This window comes from Mauremys mutica, chromosome 10 (assembly GCF_020497125.1).
Source record: "Mauremys mutica isolate MM-2020 ecotype Southern chromosome 10, ASM2049712v1, whole genome shotgun sequence".
Lineage (NCBI taxonomy): Eukaryota > Metazoa > Chordata > Testudines > Geoemydidae > Mauremys > Mauremys mutica.
The window spans coordinates 63,543,316-63,551,948 of record NC_059081.1 but is presented as its reverse complement, the minus strand read 5'-3'; the positions used below and the strand labels follow the sequence as shown (position 1 = coordinate 63,551,948).

At 45.5% G+C, this 8,633-nt stretch overlaps 1 pseudogene; it reads right to left on the bottom strand.

The window, feature by feature from the left end:
* Window positions 1-455: 455 nt before the first annotated feature.
* Window positions 456-968, bottom strand: LOC123378849 (annotated as a pseudogene).
* Between the last annotated feature and the right edge of the window lie 7,665 nt (window positions 969-8,633).

Sequence of the window (8,633 nt, the reverse complement as noted above, 5' to 3'; positions counted from 1 at the left end):
AGGAGGGATGAAGACAACTAGTCAGACAGGCTCCTTAGTCTCTTGCTTCCTTTGTGCTGGAAACACATGGATTCTAACCTGTGTTCTCGACTTCACTGTGTCTTTGAACACTGAGTCAAAGAAGAGAGTTTGAGAGAGGCAAAACAAACTGTAAAGGGAAGAATTATAAATGAGTGCCTCAATCTGGGTCAGTTGTTTTTAGCCTTACACAGGCAGAGTGGTTTCCAAACAGTCTTCTTCAAAATCTGCCGGCCATCTGACTGGGGCCATATGACACTTCTCTTGACTAAAACCATCAGTAATTTAAAGGTGAATAAAAGGAATGCCCAGTTATCTGGCATTTATTGTCAAGAACAGTCAATTCATATCTTAATCTTAATTTCAGTGGGGTGTTGCTGTTCAGAAGTTTTTTGTTTTTTTTTAGTTTGAACCCTTTATTGGGACGTGCTAGACATTCACGCAGTCTTGGTAGCTCGGGTTCTCTTCTTCTTCTTCACCACCACCGGCTTCTGGCTCCTCAGGATGGTGCTGGCGCAGAGCGGCCATGCGCAGATCCTTGTGGTAGTTGTTCTTGCGGATGATGTGACGCAGGCTGTTGAGCATTGCCCGGGCGTTCTTGTTAATGGTCGTCTTCTTATAGGACATGGCTGGCTTGCGCTGGCCTGCCCGTTTCTTCAGCACCACCACGACCCCCTTCCCGTTGGCCGCGGGCTCCATGCCGACCGTCTTGCGATGGATCAGCCCGTTGTAGTGGAAGGAGTTCCGGGCCTTCAGGTTGTTCGGCTTGGTGCTGTAGGTCTGTTTGTTCCGCTTGAGGAGGAAGCTGGAGCAATTGCGAACGATCATCCACTGCAGATGGGCCGACATCGCCCTGCAAGGCAATTAGATGTTACTAATTGTTCTCTCAAGAAAGGAAGCTAGAACAAGCAGAGGGCGTTCAGTCCAGTCTATTTAATATAATTGTAGTGGGGTGGATTGCCCCACTCCCTGTGAGAATGGGCTGTGGCAGGCCAGGGCGCCTGCGCAGACAAGGCTTATTGTGAGCCAATCAGAGAGGGGCTTATTGTGAGCCAATCAGGGCCCAGTTTAGAGCCAGCCAATCAGGGCCAGGCTCAGAGGTATATAAAGGCTGCCCAGAGCAGGAGCAGTCAGTCTGTCCCAGGCCTTTGACAGGGGAAGGTCAGTCTCCAAGGGAGGAGACTAGCACCGCGGACAGCGCAGTGCTGGCCAGGCTCAGGGAGGCTAAGGAGCTTGAACCCGTAGCCTGCCAGGCTGCAGGCCCCTGAAGGGAAGGGCCTAGCGGGTGCAAGGGGCCGTAGGGGAAGCGGCCCAGGGAAACAGACAGTGGAAGGGGAGAGAAGGACAGCGAGGCTGATGCCAGAGGGTCCCTGGGCCGGGACCCAGAGTAGAGGGCGGGCCTGGGTCCCCCCCTTTGCAGTGCACCCAGCCATTGGCTGTAGGGAGCGGCCATCTTGCTACGCCAGATCCCTGACAGGAGGGATTAGACTCAGAGGGCGATTGCACATAGTGACTGGGGTGTGAGACTGCTGAGCACTGACCCCCCCGGAAGGGGGCGCAGAAGGACTAAGGGGCACTGCCGGAGGGCAGTGGCCTCGAAGAGGACGCCGCCGAGCACGCAGCAACGCGGGTCCAGAGATAACAGAGGACAGAACGACGGACGGGACACCACCAGGAGGAGGCGCGCCACTGGAATGAGCTAATTCCCAGAGTCACCAGGAGGAGGCGCCGCTGGGGTGAGTCCCAACCCGTTACAATAATTCAAACTCTGAAGCTTTTCCTTACTGGATGCAAGTATCCACTGATCAGAATTTCCAGTCTGAGTTTGTTACTGTATGAACTGCTTCTAGTGAAGACTGTTCTTAAGCAATAAGAGAGCCTTACTATGCAATATATTTTTAGGCTTACTAGCATTCACCCCAAAAAGTCCTCCTGTCTAGTAACTCACACAACCAAAATATACGTGTGTGTGTATGTGTGAAACATTTCCCACTCTGAAATACAATAGCTTTGTTTCCAGTGACTGAAAATATTTTTATTTCCTACTGAAAGGGACACTCAAAGTGTGTAGTCCCACAGTTCTAACCTACCGGGTTTTTCTTGGATCCAAGTTGGCAAAATCAATGTAATTCTTCTGATCTACAACTTTTTACATAGTAGAACTAAAGCCAGATTAGGAGACATTGGGGTGGGGGACAGTTGTGGTCTGCAATGAGTGACCACTCTGTGCAGCATGTCCCCACTCAGGACATGGTAAGTTACAATAAAACAAGCATAAGAACTGTAGCTCTGAGTAGAAGTATTAATAAGTATTTATATTTCCATTGCATCTAGGAGCCTTAGTCGTGGACCAGGACCCCATTGTTCTAGGCATGGTATGAACACAGAAGAAAAAGAGCTTACAACCTAAGTAATGTCCTCCCCTCTTTTCTTGAACACCGTAGAGAATTTACAGTCAGATGAGTGCAGCTAATGGCAAAACAACATGGAAGGAAGAGCCATGCTGTCAGTGCTGCAGAGGGTACCTAGGGTGGCTGCTTACAGGGCAAGATCTGTGGGACAGTGATCTGTTGATCCCATGGATTTCAGGCTGTCTGAAAAATGGTTGCCCTACTCCCAGACGAATACACTCTGCTGTCTGCTCCACCTCCAACAGGGGATATGTGAAGCTGCATGAGCTTGTCCTTTTGTGGCATATCAAATTGTAGCGCTATCACTCTAAAAGCTCAGAGGCTTTCGTAGTCCTGCTTGCAGACTAGCGGGGCTCTGTAGGGAAGAATGCAAGCAGCAGTTGGTTTTGTAGGCAGACTAGAGTAAGGCAGGGTGGGGTGAGTTGAGTCTCTGTCTTAGGGAGCAGCCTGCTTTGCGTCTCTGTTTTATCATTCTGAATTCTAAGAAATAAAGTAGTGTCAGGCTCAACCTTCCAGCGAGAGTATTTCCTGTGATTATCTAACTTCTCTGCCATGAACATACTAATGGGAGGATGGGGTTAAAAACCATGATCTTCCTTCTAGTCTAACTGAATGCGCTTCAGATATAGTGAAAAACATGTCAATGGCACAGTGGCAGAAGGAGTCTACAAAGACCAGTTCCACAAAAGTGCTATTTAATATAAACTGAACCCAAACTGCTGAAATACATCTTGACATTTCCCCGGAAACATGACAGCAGCTTTGAGCTCGAGTACTTTTTGAGACTTTGTGTCAAAGCATAATAAAAACTCTAATAGTGTAATTTGTTATAGAGGAAGTAGATTCCACAGGGAAGTGTTGACACTCATACATAAAATGAGATTTGGAATAGGTTGGGTTGCCTCTTCGAATGTGCAGAAGGAGTAACATTTAAATGAATATCCATTTAAAGTGACCATGTCAACCTTTCTCGGTAGCCTTTTTTAGAATGGGCTGAATCCTTTTCTACATCATGGCCCTTCCTTATGGGATCTCTAAGAGCCTACATTGTTGAACAGCCAATGTTAGGGCTGGTGAGCCATCATCTTTATTGGAAGGCATGACTGTTCTACGTACTCCTCACTTTCTGTCCATGTTGCCATATTGATACAGCCAGTGTCTTGTGACTCATCAAGCAAGCTATTTATCTAATGATACCGTCAGCTCCAACTTTCCCTCGTAACTTGTAGGCCCTGTTCACCATCCTCAGCAAATAATTACCACCATCCCCTAATAGGCAAGGTGGTTGATACAGTTAATTATCTGAATCTATGGCGATACAATAATCCACAGTGTGTCTCAACTGCAATATCTGATTGTATTGCACCAATTGCAAAAACTAGTCTCAGTCTGTGGCAATGGAGGTTGAGAGCAGCACACATAATTAAACTGGTAAACACAAACCCCTTGCTTAGTAGAAGCTGTTGGGGAGAATTTCAAACCACCTGGACAAAAGTGAAGTAGTCCACCCAACATCTACCCTTAAAGTTAACATTGTGGCAGAGGTGGTCAGGTGCAGAGGGAGCTACGTGTTCCAAAAAGATGGTGTCGTCAGATGATCCCAGTGTGGTGCTCTGCTCTGTTCAATGTTGATATCAGTCGGCTGCATGCGTGTGTTCACTCTGTGTGCTGCCCCGGCTCTGCGCAGATCGCTGACACGGCAGACCCGAAGAGAACCCCCAATGACCACAGACTCTAGTAAGGTACGAAGGCACGTTGGGCCAGGTTTATTGTTGAAAAGAAACAATCTCCAGCTTTCCCTGGCATAGAAGTCCAAGGTGATGCTAAGGTGCTGCTAGCTAGTACATACGTGCTCCCTGATAATGGACTCAGTTCAGTCAATGGTGGGACTTTCTACTGCCCCCTAGGCTGGACAAAGACATCCACTTAGAGGTGCATTCTTATACAGAGGTACAAACAAGTTACACCTCACTCCTGGCGTATTGAGGTGCAACCCCTCTATGTAGCAAAGTACAACCCTTCTACGTCATAAGGTGCCGCCTCTCACCTTGTACATGTTGGTTCGAACAAAACTCTATCCATCATATTCCCCTTTTGGCCCTGTCATTGGGATGGGTCAGCTTGTTCCTTGTTATCTGTGTGGAGTGTACAAGTACGTGAATGTTCTGATATCTGGTGTCCAGTATCTTTTAGGTATGTCTCTTTTTGCAGCATCAGCCCTTTCCTTGCCAGCTTCTGTGAGCAGGGCCTGCCTCTGGCTCACAGCTTAACTTTGCTTTATGTTAGCCAAGTCTTGACCATTACTTTAGTTCAGGTCTTAGGCCTCATACCGGGCCTTTGATACCAAGGTTTATATCTCAGGGCCTCCTCTTACTACAGATGGCACAATGGGAATACTCCTGGCTCCCTTAGCTAATGTATTGTCACAATGTAGCCCTGAGTAATGTAAACCAACACTCTACCATGCAAGTGTCTTTTCCGCAATAAATCGTTCTTAGGTAATAAATGTGATGTCATTGAGTAATGTGGCACTTGCACAGAGGGATGGGTCATTCTATTCTTCTGCCAACAGAGGGCAGGACAGCCTGGGAGGGAAATACAAGCCAAGCACATCAAATTCTGCATAATAAGCAGATGGGCTTCAGTAATAACAATCCAGGACAATGGAACCTCACTTCCTTTTCTGAACATTAGCTTTCTGCTAATTTCTGCTTTCTGTGATTCTTCTTTTTAAAGAACTCATCCAACTGTCTCTCACATTGGGAAGGCCTCACTTTGAAATGTTTGGACACCCTGGGGATAGGGATAAATCTTCAGTCTTCACTGGCCATGGTATACCTTGGCTAGTGTCAGTTGCATATGGTAGTAATGACATGCTCATTCACCAGGAAGTGAGGGAACTTGCTGGCTAATCATATATTCAGAAGATCATTTATTGCGCTTTCTCCCATGCTTCTCACTATGGTCAACTTCTAATGGGGGCAGAGGGAATTTTCATCATGAATGTAGCACAGGGGGGAAAAAACAAACAAACATTTTCTAACCTGGTCATTGAGCCTCACAATTGACATCCAGTCATAAAAATAAACTTAGAGATGTCTGGAAACTGCTTTTGTGTGTGTGTGTGTGTGTGTGCTGGACACTGGAGCCCCTAATGAGGAAGACCTTCTAGTACATGTGTTCTGTATACAAAACCCGCTAGCATGAGCACATTAGTGTGGTAGAGAGGAAATAACTAACATTTCTTTGTAACGACTTACCCTGGTACCACAAGAATTCCATCTTAGGTATTTATAGGTTCCCCATTACCTAATATCGGAATGACTGTCTTTTAATGTATTTAACCTCACAGCACCCCTGTGAGGTAGGGAAATGCTTTATCCCCATTTTACAGATGGGGATCTGAGTCACAGAGAGGCTAAGTGACTTGTCCAAGGTCACACAGGATGTCTGTGGCAGAGCAGGAACTTGTGTCTCCCAAATCCAAAGCTAGTGGCCTACCCACTGGAACATCTGTTACTCTAGTGGGTGTAGTGGATTGCACAGCAAAATTAATAGCCAGGAATATAGGCTACCTCATGTTGTCAATGCCTATTTCCTTTTGTGAGCTGTACATAAGTGAAGGTACATGGCTGCCCATTGGGAAATCTGCTGCTAGGAATGGTTAGTCTTTGTGGTTTCTATTTGTAGTAAATTGATCATTGGGGGTTACTCAGAGCATTATGGGTTGGATCCTTACTTCCTTTTTGGTTGTTGGTGGCTTCCCTCGCTCTGTTTGCAGTTAAATCAAGTGGCAAGTTCCCAGCCGGCAGTTCTGTAAATAGACTTGCACTGAGCAGTCTCTTTACAAAACTATTGCTCAGCAGGGAGCTTTTGGGTGTTTTGGTTGCAACAGTTATTGACACACACTCCCTTCTTTACAGAAGGATTGTCAGCTGTCTTTGCTTCTCTCATGAGTGCAGGTAACAGGATCTTTTCTTGTACAGGTGTTGACTAACAGACATCTATGTGAATGATAGGCTCGCCTGTCTAACTAAGCAACTATATGTAATTTAAGTATAAAAAATTGCTGCTGCTTTCCACTGGGTCTGACAACCAGACAGACTCTGCTCTGCTCAGAACAGCACAAACGTGAGACGATAATGTGGAATAACGAAGAGGTGGGCAGATAGCATTTGGGTTAGTGGCCAGCACCACGATACTCATGCCTGCAATAAGCCATGTAAGGTGAAATTACAACTCTATTGAAGTCAGTGGGAGTTAACCATTGACTTCAGCAGGGCCAAGATTTCACCCATATGATGTTATAACTTTACAGCTAGTGTGTCACAATTTGCTGGGTATTTTTTTTCACTTCCATTCTGCAGGGCTGTGTTTATAAGTGCAGGAGCTCACAATTGTTCCCACGAGCACCCTCAAGCTTTCCTGTAGACTGTTTCTCATTCATAGTGTCCCCTCTGAAGTAATCCATAGAGCAACAGGCCTCTTTTTCCTTCTGGTCAGCCCTTGAGACTCATCTCTGCCATGATGCCTATGGTAAGTTTCAAAATAAGAAACAGGCCTGTCAGGAGTATGTTGTTCATTACTGTTTTTGTGGTAGCACCTACCATGCCTAGACATTGCCAGATGTTCAAGAATGTCCAGATGTTCAAGAGACTGGCCCCACCCTGAAGAACTCAGTCTAATGACATAACTGATGTCTTGTTTGTTCAGTTAAGGCTGCTCAGTGAGAACAATGTGCTGACCTATCACATCCTTTGCAAAAACCCAGCACTTACCCTGTTCGTTGACTTTGTGTTAAAGGGCCTTGGAAATTGTATAGTGTGTGTATGTAATTCTGTCTTCATCAACGACAAAGAAATGCATATTTCATCACACCACCCTTAACACTGATGGAAGCTAAATTTATCTTCACAGTAACGTCAACAGACCCTCTCAGAAGTCCAGAGAGGCTCGGGCCACTTCCAGATTTTGAGGCCCCTAGCCATAATTTTAAAAAATGATGACACATGAAAACAAAATAAGACACCAAAAAATCAGACATAATTTGAATATTTTTATTTAACAAATACTTTTCTAGCCTTTTTATATACAAATGCACTAATTATTGAGGAAAAATTTCTTTTGTGTAATGTCACTGTTGGTATTAAGCATGGTGAGCCCATTCAAACACTCTTGTCCCATAGTTGAACGGTGATAGTTCTTTACCTGCTTCAACACGTTGAAGGTGCATTCACCTGAAGCCACTGATGCAGGTAAACTGACAAAAATATGCAATGCAATTGTGATATTAGGAAACACCCCAGAGAGTCCAAGTTTGAGTATTTCTTGAAGCAATTCCGTTGGCTTGCAATGCAATTTAAAATTTGTGGAATATATTCATTTGAGGAAGATGTCCTCATCACTGAGATCTTTTGAGATTTGTTTGTTGTACTATTGCTGAAATTGTTCAGCTGCAGAAAGTAGAATCTTCATTACTCAGTCTGTTGAGCTGCCAAAGAAACCCCCAAAAGGGTACATATTAGTCGCAGTGACTCAAATCAACATGTAAGACCTGATTGAATAGTTTTTGCCAGTGCTCCCCTGCCTAAGGGTTGGCACCATAGACCTCTTGCCAGTGCTCCTCTGCCTATGGGTTAGAGCTATAAACCGCTTACCGGCCTTGCCTAGGGCCTCTTGACCATTGGGAGTTAATGCGATTACAATGGCCAGGATGCTGCACCTACTCTGCTAATTCCCCCAACCATAGGCTGTGATCCTGGTGACGTATTGAGGTGGTGTGCCTCTCTCCAACCCAAAGGGGGAGGGATGACTGCACCCCCACTACAGGGGGATATAACAGAGGTCTATAAAATCATGACTAGTGTGGAGAAAGTAAATAGGGAAGTGTTAGTTACACCTTCTCATAAGAACTAGGAGTCATGAAATGAAATTAATAGGCAGCAGGTTTAAAACAAACAAAAGGAAGTTCTTCTTCATGCAGCGCATAATCAAACTGTGGAACTCTTTGCCAGAGGATGTTGTAAATGCCAAGACTATAACAGGGTTCAAAAAAGAACTAGATAAATTCATGGAGGGTAGGTCTATCAATGGCTGTTAGCCAGGATGGGCAGGGATGGTGTCCCTAGCCTCTGATTGCCAGAAGCTGGAAACGGGCAACAGGGGATGGATCACTTGATTACCTGTTGTGTTCATTCCCTCTGG